This window comes from Neoarius graeffei, chromosome 28 (genome assembly GCF_027579695.1).
Source record: "Neoarius graeffei isolate fNeoGra1 chromosome 28, fNeoGra1.pri, whole genome shotgun sequence".
Taxonomy (NCBI): Eukaryota; Metazoa; Chordata; class Actinopteri; order Siluriformes; family Ariidae; genus Neoarius; species Neoarius graeffei.
The window spans coordinates 34,273,839-34,295,595 of record NC_083596.1 but is presented as its reverse complement, the minus strand read 5'-3'; the positions used below and the strand labels follow the sequence as shown (position 1 = coordinate 34,295,595).

The 21,757-nt window shown below is 40.7% G+C and overlaps 1 protein-coding gene across 1 annotated transcript in view; it reads left to right on the top strand.

Moving 5' to 3' along the window:
- The window catches only part of aif1l (allograft inflammatory factor 1-like), a 74,958-nt gene that overhangs the window by 30,576 nt on the left and 22,625 nt on the right, over positions 1–21,757 (top strand). The gene's annotated exons all lie outside the window — the stretch shown is intronic.

The window sequence follows — 21,757 nt, the reverse complement described above, 5'->3', positions numbered from 1 at the left end:
GGTGTTGTCAAAAGATATGTAAACTCAGACACAACCAAAGAGATAATGAATGTTTTATTGTATTAAGAAATTAAGAAATGCCTGAGCACATAAAAATAAAAAAAAAACAAATTGCATTTTCATTCAGGCATAACATACACCCAGCCCCCTTAATAAATAATTAATATATAATCTAAAACTATTAAATGCCTCCTATGTCCTTTCCTTCATCTCCTCCAACCTCTCTTGTGCCTGTCTCCTTATAGAAATATAACGATGGATGGCATGCAGGCAGATTACCAGTGTGTTAATGTTAGCCACAGTGGGATCCAGTAAATTAGCGCTAATCATCCGATACGTGCGCCCTGTCATATTGCTAAACCTGCTTACAAAGTAGACGTTTTCATTCATCAAAGGGCTTTGGGTTAAGTTTTCAAGCGTGATGGAAAACCTGTAGAAGTGGTGCACTTACATTTCTAACTGTGAAGAAAGAGCGAATGTCTCTTTTTTTGCGAGGGGGTCCGTCATCCATTGTCATTCACCGAAGTCCAGCTCAAGAGAAAGTTATCGCCAGGATCTCTCTCTCTCTCTCTCGGAACTGATTTCCAGGCATGGGTTTCCTAACAAACGTAGGCTGATTTTGACACCTTGAAAACTGCTCAAGTGCGCAGGAAAAAAAAAACTTTTGGCGATGGTGATGAACAACTGAAAACAACCGTTACGCTATATTAAAAATTTAGCGTAGCGGGGGGAAATTACCGTTGCGGTCTGAAATTTTAGCGTAGCGGGCCGCAACCATATAAAGCGCTGGCGAGAACCCTGCAATGTCAGACACACGAAAAGCAGAAAGTCAACTATTAATTTTCTTCAACATAAACGTATCAAGTTATATATTTTTTTAAATAATCATGTGTAGTAAGGGCAAGCGGGAGATTTTTATGTTGTCAGCGGGAGGTCGGGAGGATTTTCTAAATGTTCCCTAAAGCGGGAGATCTCCCGCCCACGCCGGGAGAGTTGGAGCCTCTGGTGTCAAGTCAAGTCAAGTTTATTTCTATAACGCTTTTAACAATAGACATTGTCGCAAAGCAGCTTTACAAAATTTGAATGACTTTAAACATGAGCTAATTTTGTCCCTAATCTATCCCCAATGAGTAAGCATGTGGTGACAGTGGCAAGGAAAAACTCCCTCAGATGACATAAGGAAGAAACCTCGAGAGGAACCAGACTCAAAAGGGAACCTATCCTCATTTGGGTGACAACAGACAACATGATTATAACATTAACAGTTTTAACATGAAGTCAGTTTCATTGATGTTATAACTCTTCATTGATAGAAACTTGAGTGCAAAACTGTTCATGACAGCTGCATTCCTAAAGTTAGCAAGTCAACTGTAGTCCTCAGCCATAAAAGCATTACTGCAAGTGTCCAGAGCATCTTCCAAGTTTGACTTTCAACTGTCCATATGGGGCCGTCCTCCACAGGAGCAATGTGATGAGACTCCGACCAGACACAAGGCATCAGGATGGATCAGGCAGGTCCGAGGAGCAGAAGAGCTCAGCATCTTGATCTCAGGATTGACATGTAACCCGGGGGGGAGTCCGAGTGCAGACTTGATTACTTATTATCTGTCTCTGGTGGGAAGAAGAGCGCATGGCTCAGTGTGTCATGTAAGCAGGCAAATGACGGATGTAATTGCAAGAAGAGTGTTTGTTTACAAACAGGCAGGCAAACAGTTCAAAAACATAAAACAAAAGCAGGGTCATGAAATGGGCAATGGTCAAGTGAGGCACAAACAGAATGGCAAAGGCAAAGACGAAAGGCAGAGTCCAAATGCGCAAAACAAAGTCAAAACCAGAAAGGCAGTAGAACACAGATACAAGGCTTGGTAATGTGAGACACAAGGTACAGCATGTATACTTCACTAAGTCTGTGTGTTTAGAGAGTCCTTATAAGTGTGCGTGTTGTGATTGCGCTCTAATCCGGAACAGATGCATGGTAATTAGTCCTAATGGCGCTGCGCGCTCTGAGCGCTGATGCATGTGGACATGATAAAGTGATTTTTTTTTTTAAGATTCTGACTCATTGTCACTAAAGGCAAGGGACATGAACTTCATTTGTTATATGCAAAAGTTCGTAGTAAAAGAGTTTGTTATAGCGGGGTTGCAGTGTATGTGCAATTTGAGGACAGAACATAACAGCTCATAGCTGAAACATTGGCGAATGACTTGCTGACTTTTGTCTAAGTTGTAAATGTGACATGTTAAATAATGATAATAATATGCACATGCTAACTACTAGAGCTGTGCAATATATCGTATTTTTATCACGATATCGATATTGGTGTCAAACAATATCAAAATTCATAATATCGATATGAAACGATTTTTTGTCATTTGTCGAAAGGGACGTGCACAATATTTCTACAATGGCAATAAAACAACAATAACATTGACGTGACAGTAAGGTAAAACGAACCCTTCTGTCCCCTAAGGCACACCGTAGCCTTGCATACGTCATCCATTCTACTCCCACGATATCTCCGCAACAGTAAAAAATCAGTTCTTCTGTTTTCATACGTGTCGGGTGATTTGATATATTGATTTCTTAATATGTTGTTTGATTTGCTTGCTAATAGTTATAATAATACAATTAACATATATTTACGTCATATTTTTGGATGTGGGACTGGGTAATGTAAAAATGGCATCTACGGAAGAAAACAAGCACAACAATATTAGCACATATCCAGCTTGCTAGCTGTGTTAGATGTGTTAAACCGTGTGGATTTAAGTGGAATAATTGCGAGTCGTCCTGTGGTCAAGGCAGCGTTTTAAGGTAAGGCAATTTGGTTATTAATGTTGCCCGCCGCGGCATGTTTACTTGGGTTCATTTGATTTTGACTTGTGCATCTGCAGCTAGCATCATGCTTTGAAGTAGGTTCTGCTAAGGACGGGTTTATTGCGCGATGTAGACGGACTCAGATGTAATTACATTGTTTTTAAAATTCCGTGCGCTTAAAATGGTGTCCCCCTGCTAATCATGTAGCCCTAATCATGTGTTGCTTTTACTTTTCTTAATGGCGAGTGAAATATATCTGCAAATGGTATTTCAATGCTGACATGCCAAAAAGATAGCGGAGTCCACATTTGGAAGATGAAGGAAGAGAAGCCTATTTTCATGTATGTTAATTCTTAAGGACTTGTCTCTATATTGTGCGCGTGTTTAATGTTGGTGTCTTAACAACACACAAGCTTACGTTGTAGTGTGTGTGTGTGTGTGTGTGAGAGAGAGATTTTATCTTTGGCTGGCTACGAGCCAGTGTGGACGTTGCGCAGTAATCACTGGTAATACCAGCGCTGGCTCCATCCTCTGTGATCGGAAATGTTGAGTGAGGAGAACGTGAGCCTTGTGCAGGCTATAGGACCTATGCAAAGTACGCGCTTGCACAGTAAATAGTTTAAGTAAAAGGCGTTTCAGGGTACAACGGGAAGGGTTGACAGGTAGCCTATGAGGCCTGTACTATAAAAATGTGGCCCGGTGCCTCAGGTGTTGATGATCAGGGCTTTAAAAAAAGGTGTATAAATATCGTTTTAAAAATCGCGATATCGATATTTACTGAAAAAATCATGATATTGATTTTTTCCAATATCGAGCAGCCCTACTAACTACACATAATCATTGTTATTACAATTGTTGTGTCTTTTTAGATGAGTCAGTTAATTTTCCAGGCTCCAAAACCATAGGACTAGGTAACACATTAAAGTAATACAGACACTTAAATAAATTCACTCTTCCCTATGACTCTGTGAAAATAAAGATAGTTATGATAATTTTCACCTACAATGCGATTGCGAATAATAAGCCTTTGATAATAAAAAAGTGAAAAAAAACCCACCAAAGCGGCATGATTGAGCAGACAGGAACAGCGGTGCCTTGTTATGGCGTAGACTGGGGAATCTCCAGAAACTGTAAGTGCGCGCACAGCGTCTGAAGCCAGGATTTTTAAAAATCATTTTCCATCACTACCAAAGGAATACAGACAAGCCCAGTCACATAATAACATGGCAGTTTATTTAGAAATATTATGGTATTAGTGCAGTATTCCTTTGTGGTACTTTACAATACTGAAAAGGTTTGAAAGTAATACTGAGACCTAAATAAATTCACTCTTCTCTATGACTCTGTGAAAATAAAGCAATCTGGCAGACAGATGGCACACTCTATTGCACACATACTCCATTACTCCAGAGTGTTGAAAGTGCTTGAAAACAATGAAAATGCAGGCTTAAACAGTGGGTAGGTACTCTTAGGTAGCTGGGAAAATATTTTATTTTACTCTTCAGGTAATAAAATAAGTAGAGTAGATCTGCACTAGCACTGTTCTGGTACACTGACTGCAGTCTAGTGACTAGTTTCTACTACAGTTGTCTACATTAAGCGACATATCCCTGTGCCACACTATGCTTTTGTGAGATCGGTATTTGGTAGGCAATTGCCGTATTGGAACAAAAACAATTATTTTATCTTGGCCTGAGTTATAACTTATTGACAGGAATTACTATTATACTAACAACTATGTCAGTAAAAGATTCTAACAACAGCTGGTATTGGTAATTATTAATGCAAACAAAAACAGGTGGTCTGTTACAATCATCCCTTAACCATGTCCACTTGTCAGCTTGCCGAGATCTGAGTGGCAGTCACTCACCTCATTGTGGTTGTCAATGTGACGGTCCTGGTACAGCTCAAACCGGTAGGGCTCGGGAAAGAACCCTACATTCTCCTTGTCCTCCTCTGCCTCCTCCTCTTCCCCAACTAACTCCTCTTTATCAATATCATGCAAGGCATGCGCTGTGTCCAAAATCACTCACTGCTCACTATGTAGTGCAGTGTTTCCCACAGACCAGGTAGCAATTTGTGGTGCTCCACTGTGCCGATGACGGAATCATGCGCAGTGGAGTCGGGTCATTGGGGTGTATGCAAAGTGTTTACAGCGGGCGGTGTTCAAACACACAGTATTTTTCTTCAGAGTCACCTGCTGGGACTATTTTAAAGCTACAAGAAGCATTTGAGATTATTCAGTTCAATCTAAATTCTTTTAAGTTCTTTAAGAGAAGACAGCTAAAACAATTTTTACCAGAACCCTGCCTGGTTTCATTCCTCGACCCAACTTTACATTACAGTGCAGGCCATTAGTTTGCTGGGCTTGATGTTGGTGGAAAACCTGTCTTTTTAAATTTATGAAAATTACTCACCAAAATTGAAGTTAAAGTTTAGTTTTTACCTTAGTTTTTTGCCTTTTTGGTGGCAATCTTTCAATCATTCTTTAGTTGACATTCAAGGAATAAAGTGCAAAAAAACAAGCTGGAGGTTTTTATTTTAAATATTGAACTCAACACTTACCTCAACCAATACTAAAATGAAATAAATAGTATAATGTAACAACAAAATAATAATAAAATATCATAATTAGATGTAAGAAACCACTTAAGGTAACACCAAGGCAACTAACAATAATGAAAAAGCATTACCCTAATTGGTGCAAAGCCTGCATGCCCTATCAGAACATTTAATTCTGCGTGGCTTCCTGAAAACAAACTCAAGTGCCCTATTGTAAGGGGAGTCATTGGGTTCAGGACCATTTATGGAGATTCGTAAGCAGGCTGCCAGGTGTTCCCCTTGGAGCCTATTCCTGGAGGTCTGTTTTAATCTATGGATAAAAAAGTACATTTTCTCCATCAAAGCACTAAAAATTTCCATTACATCAAAAAAAATATACAAAGGAATACTGAATTTCTATGTGCTTACCCTATTCATAGCTGAGAAATCCAGTGCAGTGATGGTTTATCTACTTTGCCAATAAAGCGAAGTAGATAAACCATAGATTTTAAGATGTTTCTTAAAATATTCAGATTTTATGCTTCAGATAGCATCAACTAGGCATCCCCGCGAGTATAACATTTTATTTAGGCTAGTGGGAAATCTTTATTTATTGTGAATGTCAAGCCATTATTAATAACTTGCATGAATGCTGAAGCAGGATAAACGGGATAATGCAATAAGGCCGGTTCTTCACGTCAGGCTGCTACTGTATGCATCAAAATTGGTTTATAGCCTGACTCAGGGATGTCTGTTTCATGTAAGCCAAGAAGGCTATGATAAAGCTCATCACGAGCACAACGTAGGCTACCTTTTAAAATAAGGCGTCGGAAGGCGAATCGGGAAGGCTGCGTTATTCAGGGATGAGAATGAAAAATATTAAAGTCTGAAAAAAGCCAGGGGTTTGGGGGCTGCAGGCACCCAGTGGGGCCCAGGGGGCGGGAGCTAATGATTTTTGGCTTTTTTTTTTTACCCCAAAACCATTAATTTTATCAGCAAAAAGTTGCAATGTATTTGGAAATAAATTCCCCTTCTTGGTGGACTACCAGGTGAAAATGATTAATATGGTACAAGAGACTTGTTTTTAATCAATTCACATTTGATGATTTCAAAAAATCAATGCACCTTTTAATATAAACGGGCTCTACAGTATTATATTTCTGCATTTTTGCTATTCATGTCTTTGAATACTCTAATCCTTTACAATGAAGTGCAAACCAGAAAAAAGTTCTGTCATATAATTCTCTTAAGCTTTCTTCTGATGTTATCATAGTAGCAGGAGGTCTTGCATATTAAGCAGGCAACATTCAACATCACTTATCACTTCCCTTTCAACTGTTGTGTGTACTAACTAGGTTTTATCTGGACAGGATGTTGTGTAATGTAATACATATACCATATGGTCAATTTGAAGATCAAGATGGTGATTTTGAATTAAAGAACAGGCATGTACAATGGGCATTACATATTGGAAATTTTTTTTTTAAATAAAAAACTATTTCATCTCGGCCTAAAAAATTTGGGCAGACGCTCCCGCGCGGCACATGCCAGCAATTCCGTCCCCCTATGAAATGAGCAATAAGTAGGAGAGTTATACGCGGTATCATACCTAAAATTTTATCAGAAATATAGATATGATACTATGATTCTCCCCAACATACTACATTAGATAAGCTAACTCCATTTGTAAAAGATACACACTTATATATGACTTGTATTTGATAAATATGTGATATATATATGATGTATATTCATACATTGTTACTTTACGGAAATCTTCAATAAGTTTGGTCTTTTCATGACAGCCTGTTGTAGACCTAAATATAATGCACATGAAATGACACTCCTCACCTCAACATGTCCTTTACAATCATTTAAGCCACCATGGGCAATGCTGAAACCACTGTTGCAAACAGTACATCGTGCGAAACTGTCATTATTGTTGACCCTTATTAGACAGGGAGATTCTTTTGTGTAATCTGAGCTGAAGTGGGTTTTGTATTTTCATTTTTTGGGGCGCGCGCGCTCTCTCTGCCATGCCGATCCTGTAGGCTGCACTGACTCAACTGAAAACTTCGGTCCTCGAGAAAAGAGAAGCCCGCCCACACTGAAGGCTGATTGGCTTATTTTGCTGAGTAACCCAATCAGGATGCTCTTTGTCTCGCGCACTCCGTCATATGCGCTCTCTCGTGCGCTCCCTCGCGCACTCCGTCATATGCGCGAGGCAGACGTTAATGTTTCGATTTTGGGAATTTTTTTTTTTTTCCAAAATCGCGAGTCTGATTGTGTGGCGCTAGGAATCCATTGTGTGGCGCTGCGCCACACAATGGTCTATGTATGGGAAACCCTGGTAGTGGACTATATAGTGAGTTCACTATTTTGTAGTGCTGTCTGAATGTATAGTGAGAATTATTACGACAGAGTACCCGGTGCAGCAACGAGAGAATATTTAATTAAAAATAGTAAGAGAATAGAAAATAAGCTAAAATAGAATAAGACACATAAAATACAACAATAAAAGTTACAGTGCAGAACGAGGAATTCATCAAAAGCCTCAAATTTTATTTAATAAAAGGCAGCGGCAAAGAAGAAAGTATTCAGCCTTGATTTAAAAGAACTGAAAGATGCAGCAGACACTTTGTATTTATTAATGTGGTAAATACGCTCAGTAGTATTTATCATAAAAATACATGCATGTATTATTTTGAAAACCCACCAGCCGAGTGATCTGGCACATTTTAATTGTGCGACCGCAAGGACATAAATAACAACGCGGAAGTAGTGTACAAAAATGTTTTTTTCATTTTATCAATGAGCTCACTATATAGTCCTCTATATGGAATTCCCTAGAATTCTATATGGAATTCTGTCATGAAAACATGTTCTGTCGACACGCCTTCCAGGCAGTGTCGACAGAATGGTGGATTAGTGGATCTACGTCGTTTCCGGTTTGGACCATTCTCAGTGGAAGGGAAGGGAATCCCAGGCATCGCTTTTTGACGGGAGGTTTAAATGTTTTATTTTGTTGGTTTTTCATCTCCACACCTTGCAATTACATCGAAAATTGAAAGTTTGTATTAAAATCTATAAAATAACACAGAGGAGACCTGTTCGTGTCAGTATCACTTTAAATATTTTACTTGCCTGGTGAGTTATCTAATAAACTTTCCAGTTGTCCACCCCACTGTCTGTATGCCTTGAGACCTGGTGCTGCAGAACTGCATTCATCCCTCTTGCTGGACATAAACTCTATAATATTTTCAAAGATCTTCATATCATAATGTAATAAATGATGTAGTATAATTTAATTTAAAAAAATAGATGTTGGTTCCTTATTTTGGATATCTGTGATAGATATACTGCAGCCATATTTATAGTTTGCTTGTTTTATTTTGTAGTTTCAGTTTGTTAACAGGCAGAAACTTTTCCAGGAATTTGAATGATAGCTTTATTGTGCATCAGTTTAACCACAGCATAAAAAATAAAATAAAATCAGCTGTCTGGCAGATGTCAGCTATATTGCACGTGAACACATACACTCCACCTGTTCCATAGAAAACAGCTGCAAACGCCAACTGTTCAAACACATGTGAATTCTGCATTGACATCAGGTTCTTCAACTGTAACCTTCTAATATGAAACTTAACAAGGTTTAGAATACACTTTAGAAAACACTGCTGCATGCTCAGCACCAGAGCTGTCAAATTCCTTGAAATCAGCATGAAATGTTAATGGCTAGAACATGTTTAATGTTTTAACATTCAAAAAGCACATGTGGCTGTGATGATCAGGTGACCGCAAACTTTTGTCCATATTGTGGATGTAGAAATTCCCATCCTCGTATATATTTTCAAATCCATGCAATTAAATATATGCTAATTACTTGTTCCTAACACTAGTTTTAGGAGATATAATAACTGTCTTTTAATTAAAAGACAATAATTAAAATGCAGTAGGTAATGCTTGTGTCACGCTGTCTCGTATCTTGCCACGTAAGCGGCGTGTGGGTCAGACACCAAGAAATGAGGCGTATTTTGTCCAAAATTAAAGTCCTGTGACGTACATGGCGTGTGTGTGGCACTACTGTGGCTTATCTGGGGTTTGTATGGGGTTCAAGGGACGTAAAGTTATGGCGTACTGAGGCGTGTGCGTGGCGTATGATGCATTGCCGCGGCGTAACCATTTCATTGGCATGGCGTTTCGTTCTTATGTGTGACGTTCCTGCTGCATACCTGTGGTGTATCTGCAGCGTTCACACTGCGTTCGTTGTCATTCGTCACAGTCAAGAAAGCATCATTCCAGCGAAGAAGTCAGGACCCAAGAAGGGCAAGGAAAAAGGGAAGAAATCAGCTGCCCCAGCCAGCCCCGGAGCCACCCAGACACGTCAACTAAAGCGTTCACACGGCATAATAGGTGTTCAAGCAATGTTCCCACTGCGTCACTGCTACATAGCTTTCTTTTTTACGGCATACACATGATGTATGTGTGACGTATCAAAGCTGCTACGTACATGCTTTGGATTTTTAAGTGCAGACTTAAAAATACGCCACACCCTGGCATACAAGGAGATGGTGTTACGCATCCTAGAGTATTAGCTATGTAAGCTGGCGATGCTGTGACTTTCCTTTCTTACTGCCACGTATCCTGATACGTCGTACATACACAAGGCTGAAACGCCAATGTGTGACACAGGCATAAGAAATGACCTGCATTTATTCAGTGACATTTTCTTACCTTAAGCAGCAAATATCATTAACATTTATAAAAGTACAGTAAAAGTAGAATATTTTTGCCTTTGATTATTAAAATAAAATGAATGTATTTGAGCTGAGAAATTCATGCTGATAGCACTAGTTAGCAAGAAGTGTTTTTCTATTTGAAACACACCTCATGAAGAACTTGCTAATTAGCAGAGGACTTGGTTAACTCACTTAGATGAAGTGGTGACAGTTTTTCCTCACTGATCTTCCACTCTGTACTTTTAGGTGAACTACTGTGGCATATTTTTACACCACACCATAGCATGCATTTCTCTTGACACATATATACCTACAGATTATGATTTTATGATGTGTTGTATGCAATTATGTGGTTGTGCTGTGCCATATTTAGATCTATTTACCTATATTTGCACATATTTTTGGGGTACTTTTACCAAGAGCTGCACAAAAATCTTATTAAAATTGCAACCTTTATTTATTTCACAATGCAGTTAAAATTGTGCAACATTTGAACTCAGGCAGGTGTTGCATAAAACATAGATCATCTGTTCCATCTTACATGTTGTCACCATAGATATTGTGAATCAAAGCAGAAAAAAGGAAGAAATAACATTGTGAGTGAACTTTAAAATGACACTTGTATTGAGGGGGGGAAAACACTAAATTTGTTCTAAACAAATGTTTCAAGGTTCTGACTGGAAAGTCATCTGAAATTTTGGGGGATTTTTTTATTGTGCATGGCATTTTCCTATGTCCTGTAAGAACAATATCATGCAGACGAGATGTGATCATTTTGATGTGCTGAGGGTCGTTTTCCTCTATTTTGGGACCAATTATCCTACCTCTTGAGGTAAACAGAATGGCCTTACGGAAACAGCTGAACGCAAGGAGCTTTAACTAATTTGCATAATTATGAAACTGCATCACACCAAGACGGTGACGCGTGGAAAACATCGTAACTCTGCATTGACCTCGGAGAGTTTTGAGTCACAGGTATGTAATTTTTGGTTGACATTTGCGAATAGATCCATGAAACTGTGTTATCGTTGCTTTCTGTGTAAGATCAAATCAGTAGGTTTATAACTTCATACTCAGACTCACCAATCCAAGACAAGTGCTGCAGATTTTTCATCAAATTTTGCACCTGTTTCATCCTTTAGTCAATTCCAGCAGTCGATATGTTCCTTTACGAAAATGCTTGTGTACAACCTTTTGATTTCCCTCGCTTTTCTGGCATGCTTTCTAGCTGATTTGCTTTCATATTTTCCTTTTCTTTTCTGCTGGCTTTTAGCTGGTGGGAGAGCGGAGTCTGCCATGTTTGCCCTTGCCAACTTGTTTTGGTTAAAAGTAGGTCAAACACACCTCACAGTGGTACGGTACGTGATATTGTTGCTCACTGGCTTCAGCAACCTCCAGAATCATAAAACGCGGTACGCATTTTATCTCGGCAAAACATTTACACATAGGATACACAGTGTGTGCAGCAGTGAAACATCTCAAAACTCCAACAGCAATAGAAATGGAACATTTTTGCCCAGAATTCAACTTTGCAGTCAGCACCTTTAATATGTACTGAATATTACATTTCTAATTACTAAAGAAATAATGGCTTGATGTATGAAATGAAAGACCGGATTGAGTGAGTCATGGCTGCATGAGCTGTCTCGCTCAAAACTTGCCAGTGACACATTACACATACTAGTTTATCAAGTTCAATTTTCTGAGTGGCTTAGGAGTTGCTTTCTGCAGAAGAATTGAAACATTGCCATGACTATTTATTTAACCAGCCATTAATATTGCTGCTTTTCTTTTAACTTTGGGAGGGCACAGTACAGACTTGACACCTAATATAAAGTTGTAGAGTAAATAATAGTTATTTTACTCAGGATTTAGACTATTGAGTACAAATGTACAGTAAATCCATCCATCCATCCATTATCTGTAGCCACTTATCCTGTTCTACAGGGTCGCAGGCAAGCTGGAGCCTATCCCAGCTGACTACGGGAGAGAGGCAGGGTACACCCTGGACAAGTTGCAGTAAATCCATAACTTTACAATTCTGCTACATAGGGGTGAAACAATTGGATTTGATTCATGATACTGGTTTCCCAATTCAGTTCAATTCTCAGAATATTTTGAACAAAATTTGAATGAAGAAAAATAATGATTGAAAGCGCTCCTTTTTTATTTCTGAATCATATGCAAAACAATGTGCATTTTGGTTTGTATAAAACTTAATAAATCAAAAACTTCTACAGCCAAAGGTTTAATATTATAAACAAAATGTACTACAGGTTCACCATATCTTAAAAATAAAACAATAAATTTGGTAAGAAAATTCTCCCATAAAAATTGATTAAATATGCAAAGTCTCAGGGAAAATGATCGATTTAAAGTAATACAGGCACTTAAATAAATTAACTCTTCCCTATGACTCCATGAAAATAAAGATAGTTATGTTAATTTTCACCCGCAATACGATTGTGAATAATAAGCCTTTGATATTAAAAAAAGTGGGAAAACAAAAAACAAAGCGGCATGATTGAGCAGACAGGAACTGCAGCGCCTTGTTGTGGTGTAGATTGGGGAATCTCCAGAAACTGTAAGTGTGCGTACAGCGTCTGAAGCCAGGACTTTTAAACATAATTTTCCATCACTACCAAAGGAATACAGACAAGCCCAGTCACATAATAACGTGGCAGTTTATTTAGAAATATTATGATATCCTTTGATATCCTTTGTGGTGCTTTACAATACTGAAAAGGTTTTAAAGTAATACTGAGACCTAAATAAATTCACTCTTCTCTATGGCTCTGTGAAAATAAAGCAATCTGGCAGACAGATGGCACGCTCTTATTGTACACATACTCCAGAGTGTTGAAAGTGCTTGAAAACAATGAAAAATGCAGGCTTGAACAGTGGGTAGGTATTCTTAGATAGCTGGGAAAATATTTTATTTTAGCCTTCAGGTAATAAAATAAGTAGAGTAGATCTGCACTAGCACTGTTCTGGTACACTGGCTGCAGTCTAGTGACTACTTTCTACTACAGTTGTCTACATTAAGCGACATATCCCTGTGCCACACTGTGCTTTTGTGAGATCGGTATTTGGTAGGCAATTGCCGTATTGGAACAGAAACAATTATTTTATCTTGGCCTGAGTTATAACTTATTGACAGGAATTACTATTATACTGGATCAGTTGCAGGATCCAGGGGTATAAAGGTGTAACATATGAGAAAAATTAACAATTTCACAAAGTCACTTATCTGTAATCAGAATATTGATTATTTATTAGATTTGATCATGAGAACAAGTATTTTAGTCATTTTGAGAGATTATCTATTATATTATTAATTTTAACTAATACCCAGAATGCATTGCGGGTGTGGTCTTTTTTGATATTTTCACATTTATTTTCTAAGATTTGTGTCAAGTGCACAAGAGAGGCGGATGTATGTGCAGAAGTGTTTGTTCTAATACAGTGTGATCCATACATAAAGTGCATAAAACACACACAACAGCAAACAGTCCAAATCGGCAGGCAAGGTCATAAACGAGAATGCAGGCAAAGGGTCGGTCGAGGCGTAAACAGTATGTCAGAGACAAAACGAGAACAAGAACTAGAAACAGGAACAGGAGTCGAGAAACCAGGAAAACCACAAACATGGGGAAAAAAGGCTTGGTAATGCGCACTGAATGTGGCGTAATACTTTGCATCATCTTAGCATCAGCACAGTCCTTAAATAGCCCAACACTTAGTTCACTATTTGAGAACAGGTGCGCCTTGTTCATGGCGCATATGCAGGAGCTCACTTGGCGCGTGCACAGCCCACAGCACATGCCACAGCATGCAGGACTGACAGAACCCCCTCCCAAAGAGCTCCCTCTGGGAGCGAAAATCCATCATACTTGGCCCCAGTGGGGGTTCAGGCTCTGGACACAACTTGGGTTCTTGGCTAGGAGTGGGCTTGACCTCAGGACTTGACGTGGACTCTGGACTGGACTCGAGCTCTGAAGATGATGTGGGCTCTGGACTGGACTCGAGCTCTGAAGGTGACTCTGGACTGGACTCGAGCTCTGAAGGTGACTCTGGACTGAGCTCGAGCTCTGAAAATGACTCTGGACTGGATTTGGGCTCAAGCTCTGAAGATGGCTCGGGCTCTGGACTGGATTTGGGCTCAAGCTCTGTAGATGGCTCCAGACTGGGCTCGGGCTCTGTAGACGGCTCTGGACTGGGCTCGGGCTCTGTAGATGGCTCTGGACCGGGCTTGGGCTCTGGAGACAGCTCTGGAGACGGCTTGGGCTCTGGAGACGGCTGTGGCTCGGGCTCTGGAGACGGCTCAAGACTGGGCTCGAGCTCTGGAGACAGCTCGGATGCCGGCTCTGGCGTAGACGCGGATGCTGGCTCCAGGACTGGCTCTGGAGTAGACACTGGCTCTGGCACCAGAGTGGGCTCTGGAGTAGACGCAGGATCTGGCACTGGAGCAGGCCCTGACGTGGGCTCTGGCGCGGGAGCAGACGCTGGCTCCGTCTCTGGCTCAGGAACAGGTACTGGCTCTGCCTCTGGCTCAGGAGCAGGCGTTGGTGCTGACGCAGGCTCTGCTTCTGGCTCGGGTTCAGGCATGGATTCAGGTGCTGGTTCTGGCTGAGAAACCAGCTCAAATGAGGCAGCCTCCTCTGCTGTCTCAGCCACTGGAGGGAGCGCGGGGGCAACGGTCTCCTCGGCTGAGTTGGCCACTGGAGGGAGCTCGGGAGCGACGACCTCCTCAGCTGAGTCGGCCACTGGAGTGGTTGCCTTTAGGAGGCACTCTTGAGCAATGGCCTCCTCTGCTACGTCAACCACTGGCCTGATTGCCCCTCCCCAAAAATTTTCAAGGGGTTCCTCTTTTACTAAGGATTCATATATAAACCTGAGCATGGCAAAGAAAGTCTGAGAGTTTCAAATGCATGGGTGTTCCACCCGAATCAGATATTCCACCCATCTGCGTGTTCGTCCAGCAGTGAACATCAGGATGAAGCTCACCCAGATGGGTTCGGGTGGCTTGGGCTCTAGGAAGTCATCATAAAGGACCCCACACTGGATGCGGAATCTGCACAGATGATATTCTCCATCATATGGCGTAGGAGGGTAAGCATCAGTACGTCGGCGGAAATATAAGGCTAGTGGCAGGAACAAGGAAACCCGGAAGCATCGTGGGATCGTGAATTGGTACGCATCTGCTGCATCCATTGTATGGTGAAGTATTCTGTCAAGTGCACGAGAGAGGTGGATGTATGTGCAGAAGTGTTTATTCTAATACAGTGTGATCCATACATAAAGTGCATAAAACACACACAACAGTAAACAGTCCAAATCGGCAGGCAAGGTCATAAACGAGAATGCAGGCAAAGGGTCAGTCGAGGCGTAAACAGTATGTCGGAGGCAAAACGAGAACTAGAAACAGAAACAGGAGTCGAGAAACCAGGAAAACCACAAACACAGGAAAAAAGGCTCGGTAATGCGCACTGAATGTGGCGTAATACTTCGCATCGTCTTAGCATCAGCGCAGTCCTTAACTTCACTAGTCACACAACGTTTAGCAAGGCTGTTCGTCATATCTGTTGTTATTAGGGGTACTATTATATTAGCCCCCCTCTAATAGTTCATCAAAGACCTTCACACGAAGAAGAAATGGCCGCAAAGTGAGCAGAGAAGTAGTAAGGTTGAACCTTTTTGTTTACCACACTCACTTGCTTTGTAAACTGATACTGCCAAAGCAATTCTTAGACATTGTTGATCGAAATATGTGTTCGGGGTTTCAGAAAACGTGTAATTTTGGGAGCTGTTTACGATGGAATCAAGAAGATTTGGGACCAAAAGAACATTTGGGATATGAGAATGACAGTTCAAGCCTTGTTGTTGTGAAGACTCATTGTACATGATCCCAAGAAAGCATTTTTCAAAGCAAAATGGCTGAGTTTTCTTGCAATTTTTTTCTGCATAAATGTGTTCAGGGTTGAGAATTCAGTGTAATTTTGGAATCGTTATTAGAAGTAGAAAGCTGAAAATTCGCAAACAGTAAGTAAATCGTATGAGGACTCCTGTATTTTTTTGGAAGAGAACTTTAGCTTGTATGAAGTTAAAACTTAGGGGCGGCATAGTGGTGTAATGGTTAGCACTGTCGCCTCACTGCAACAAGGTCCTGGGTTCAAGTATGCGGCCGGCGAGGGCCTTTCTGTGTGGAGTTTGCATGTTCTCCCCATGTCTGCATGGGGGTGCTCCGGTTTCCCCCACAGTCCAAAGACATGCAGGTTACTGTAGGTTAATTGGTGGCTCTAAATTGACCATAGGTGTGAATGTGAGTGTGAATGGTTGTTTGTCTCTGTGTCAGCCCTGCGATAACCTGGTGACTTGTCCAGGGTGTACCCCGCCCATAGTCAGTTTGGATAGGCTCCAGCTTACATGCGACCCTGTAGAACTGGATAAGCGGCTACAGATAATGGATAGATGGAAGTTAAAACTTAGTGATTTATTTTGTATATGAGTATAATTAAAAACAGCATTACATAATGCATGTTTTATTATTTTGCTTGAAATCTTTTATTCTCATGTTCTATATTCTCCAGTTTGGGTCTATATTATTAGCATAATGGTCAAAGTGTAAAATTCATTCAAAAATTGAAGAAAATTTATGCCTTTTTTAAAAATAGTAAGTAAAAGTTCTGTTGGTGAGTGACTTTCATGTTACGCGTTACATCGGAATTTAGCTCAAATTTCCAAAAACTAAAATCGCTTAAAAAAAATACACATTGGTTGTATTCCTATGACTTTTGGTGTGGAAGTAGTTTTCCCTTCTAGTAACCTGTGTGAGCAGTACCAATTTTATTGCCCTCTTCGTTGTTATATATTTTAACAATATATAAACGGGATATACCGGTATCTTGTACCCCTGGATCCTGCAACTGATACTAACTTTTACGTCAGTAAAAGATTCTAACAACAGCTGGTATTGGTAATTATTAATGTAAACAAAAACAGGTGGTCTGTTACAATCATCCCTCCACCATGTCCACTTTTCAGCTTGCCGAGATCTGAGTGGCAGTCACTCACCTCATTATTGTGGTTGTCAGTGTAACGGTCCTGGAACGGCTCAAACCAGTAGAGCTCTATCCCGAGCCCTACATTCTCCTTGTCCTCCTCTGCCTCTTCTTCTCCAACCTGCTTTTCCCCAACTAACTCCTCTTCATCCCCAACTAACTCCTCTTCATCCCCATCATACAAGACCGCCCACATTTTCAGCCAAGTTCTGTCGGCACTCCTTCCAGGCAGGGGTTCACCGATCTACGTCCTTTCCAGTTTGGCCCTTTCTAGTAAGGACTCTTGCTGCTGCATTTTGAACTAACTGGAGCTTGTTTATGCACTTATTGGAACATCCAGACAGTACGGCATTACAATAATCCAACCTGGAGGTAACGAAAGCATGAACTTGTTTTTCCGTGTCATGTAGTGACATTAAATTTCTTATCTTAGCAGTATTTCTGAGATAAAAGAAAGCTATCCAGGTAATGTTATCAATGTGAGTTTCGAATGAAACACTGGGGTCCATAATCACTCCGAGGTCTTTTACTGCTGCACGTGAAGAAACAGAAAGGCCATCCAGAGTTACTGTGTAATCAGAAAACTTACTTCGAGCTGCATGTGGTCCTAGTACAAGTACTTAAGTCTTGTCAGAGTTAAGCAGAAGGAAGTTAATAAGCATCCAGTGTCTAATGTCCTTTACACATTCCTCAATTCTATTAAGCTGGTGTCTCTCATCAGGTTTTGCAGAAACATACAACTGTGTGTCATCAGCATAACAGTGGAAACTAATACAATGTTTACGAATAATATCACCCAGAGATAACATATATAAAGAAAAAAGCAATGGCCCCAAGACAGAACCTTGTAGAACACCAAACTTTACCTCAGTACATGTAGAAATATCATCATTTATATCAGCATACTGATAGCGATCAGTTAAATAAGACCTGAGCCAGGAGAGGGCCGTTCCCTTAACTCCCACAACATTTTCTAGTCTATCCAGAAGAATGGAATGAGCAATGGTATCAAATGCTGCACTAAGGTCAAGCAACACAAGCAGCGAGACACAGCTCTGATCAGACGCCAACAGTAGGTCATTTACTACTTTAACCAGCGCTGTCTCTGTGCTATGATGAGGTCTAAATCCTGACTGATGCATTTCATGGATGTTATTCCTATGTAAATATAAGCATAACCGCTGTGCCACAGCTTTTTCAAGGATCTTGGAGATAAAGGGGAGGTTTGATATTGGCCGATAATTGGACAGCTGACAGGGATCAAGGTCAGGTTTTTTAATCAGGGGTTTGATAACTGCTAGTTTAAAGGATTTGGGTACATAGCCAATTGTAAGAGAAGAATTTATTATTTTTAGAAGCGGTTCAATTACTTCAGGTATTATCTGTTTGAATAGACGTGTAGGTAAGGGATCTAGGACACAAGTTGAGGCTTTTGATGCCGATATTAATGAAAGTAATTCAGTTTCTTTCAGGGGAGTAAAACATTCTAATTGCTGATCTGATACAGTTATATTGTTAACTACAGGGTCACTTACATTGTCTGACCTTAAATTAGTAGTTTGAATTTTTTGTCGGATATTCTTAATTTTGTCATTAAAAAAATTCATGAAATCGTTGCTACTACATACTACAGGTGTGCATGTGTCCATAGTGGACTTATTCCTGGTTAATTTTGTTACAGTATTAAATAGGAATCTAGGATTATTTTTGTTATCTTCTATTAGGGAGGAGAGATATGTTGATCTAGCAGCACTAAGAGCTTTTCTATACTTCAGGAAGCTCTCCTTCCACACTAATTTGAATACTACCAATTTTGTTTGATGCCATTTACATTCCAATTTTCAAGTGGTCTGTTTTAATGTGCGAGTGTCATCATTATACCAGGGTGCTAACTTTTTGTCTCTGACCATTTTCTTTTTAAGAGGAGCTACATTATCTAAAGTATGGCGGAATGTTGACTGTAAGCATTCAGTTGCCTGATCAAGTTCTGCAGGGGCTGACAGTGACCCAATCAAAGTTGATAACTCTGGGAGATCATTTATAAAGCTCTGTGCAGTAGTTGACGTAAATGTACGTTTAATACAGTAGTGTGGTGTGGTACATATATTATTACTCAGACATATTTTGAATGAGATGAGATAATGATCGGAGATAACTTCAGACTGTGGAAGTATGACTATATTTTCTACGTTTAACCCGAATGTTAGTATTAGATCAAGAGTGTGACCACCATTATGGGTCGGTCCTATGACATTCTGATTAATCCCTACTGAGTCTAAAATGGACACAAACGCTGTTTTCAAAGGGTCTTCTGGGTTATCGAAGTGAATATTAAAATCTCCGACAACTAAAGCTTTGTCTAAGGAAATAACCAGATCTGAGATAAAATCTGCAAATTCAGAAAGAAACTCAGAATATGGCCCCGGGGGCCTGTAAATAATAAGTAACAGAATTAAATGGGTCGACCTATTTTTCGAGGCTACATACATTATATTAAAATGAAGAACTTCAAATGTATTAAATTTATAACCAGGTTTGTATGTTACACCTAGATAATCATTATAAATAACCGCGACGCGGGCGGCACGGTGGTGTAGTGGTTAGCGCTGTCGCCTCACAGCAAGAAGGTCCTGGGCTCGAGCCCCGGGGCCGGCGAGGGCCTTTCTGTGCGGAGTTTGCATGTTCTCCCCGTGTCCGCGTGGGTTTCCTCCGGGTGCTCCGGTTTCCCCCACAGTCCAAAGACATGCAGGTTAGGTTAACTGGTGACTCTAAATTGACCGTAGGTGTGAATGTGAGTGTGAATGGTTGTCTGTGTCTATGTGTCAGCCCTGTGATGACCTGGCGACTTGTCCAGGGTGTACCCCGCCTTTCGCCCGTAGTCAGCTGGGATAGGCTCCAGCTTGCCTGCGACCCTGTAGAAGGATAAAGTGGCTAGAGATAATGAGATGAGATGAGATAACCGCGACGCCTCCTCCTCTGCCAGTTAGACGAGGCTGGTGTATATAATTGTATCCAGGAGGACTCGCTTCATTTAATGCTATATATTCATTTGGCTTAATCCATGTTTCAGTTAAACAAAGTACATTAAACTCCTGATCAGTAATGAGTTTATTAACCATTAGTGCTTTAGATGTAAGAGATCTAATATTTAATAGCCCCACCTTTAGATCAAAGGTGCTGGCAGCGGCTGTACAGTCAGTATGATCTAATTTTATATTGATTAGTTTACTGGAACAAACTCTCTGAATATTTCTACCTTTTTGTTGAGCTCGGGGAACAGACAGTCTCGATGTAGTGGACCCTGAGTGACGACTCTGTGCAGCTAGCAGACAGTTGGTTTAGCCTGTTTGTCTGCTCCCTGGCCTTAGCTCTGGATTGTCAGAAATTAACTAGGCCTGTTCTGAGACTATGACCTATGCTACAGGAAATGAGAGCAGCACCTTCCCGAGTGGGATGGATACCATCCCACCCTAACAGGCCAGCAGTGCCCTCAAAATTAGCCCAATTATCTATAAAGCCCACACTGTTTTCAGAGCACCACCTGGACAACCAGCAGTTCAGCAACCATAACCTGCTGTAAGCTACTGTATATCGCCACGCCGCATTGGGATGGGGCCAGAGCATACTACAGCATCAGACATCGCCTTCGCTAATTTAAACACCTCTACATGGTTACTCTTAATAACCTCAGACTGACGAAGGCATATATCATTAGCTCCTGCATGAAATTGGATGAAAGTTTTGGCTTAGAAGTAAAAAAAAAACAACCCCCCCAGAAAAACAAAGAAACCAAAAACACAAAATTTTATTCCTGATACAACACGATTGATTAGTAAATGGCATGTTGCACAATTTATCCATATATAGTTACACTTAATGATGTGTTTAATCTTTTTTAAATTTTTTCTGCATGCTCCTGCATTAGCTCCTGCATCTTTGAGAACCTATGCTTGCCTAGGACCCTAAGATTACCTGCTATGTCCGGCACCCTGGCTCCTGGTATACACCTGACTAAAGCTGCTGGTGCCCCTAATGGCTGAGCTAATTTCACGTGCCGTATGATAGAGTCCCCTATAACCAGAGCTCTTTCAGGTTTCTCAGTGGGTGCATCACTAAGGAGAGCAAACCTGTTCGACACGTGACGCGGAGAGGAGTGGTGCTCCCGTGGGCGAGCCTCAGCGGTAGCTTTGGGTCTATGTTTATGCCGCCGAGTCGTCATCCATTCACCCCGCTGTGAGGGTTCTAATGCCGGAGTTGGGGGATTACTAACTCCACCTAGGGCATCCAGACTTTCCCCTACAGAAACTACACTGTTCTCACGCTCACTGGCCTTCTCTAAAGCTTGGACACACGCTTCTAACACTGTAAGCTTCTCTGTCAGAGAGCTAACTAATCTGCACTTATCACAAATAAAGCTATCGCTAGCGACGGAGGAAGAATGACTAAACATCCTGCACTCAGCACACTGAACAGGCTGAAGGTGTGCCATGATGAAAGGATTCACGTACCTTAATCAAAGATCTGTTGATATTAAAGCAGATCCTATGTGGATGGCCTCCACTTGTGGTCTTTACGCAGAAGGAGGAGGGGGGGGAAAG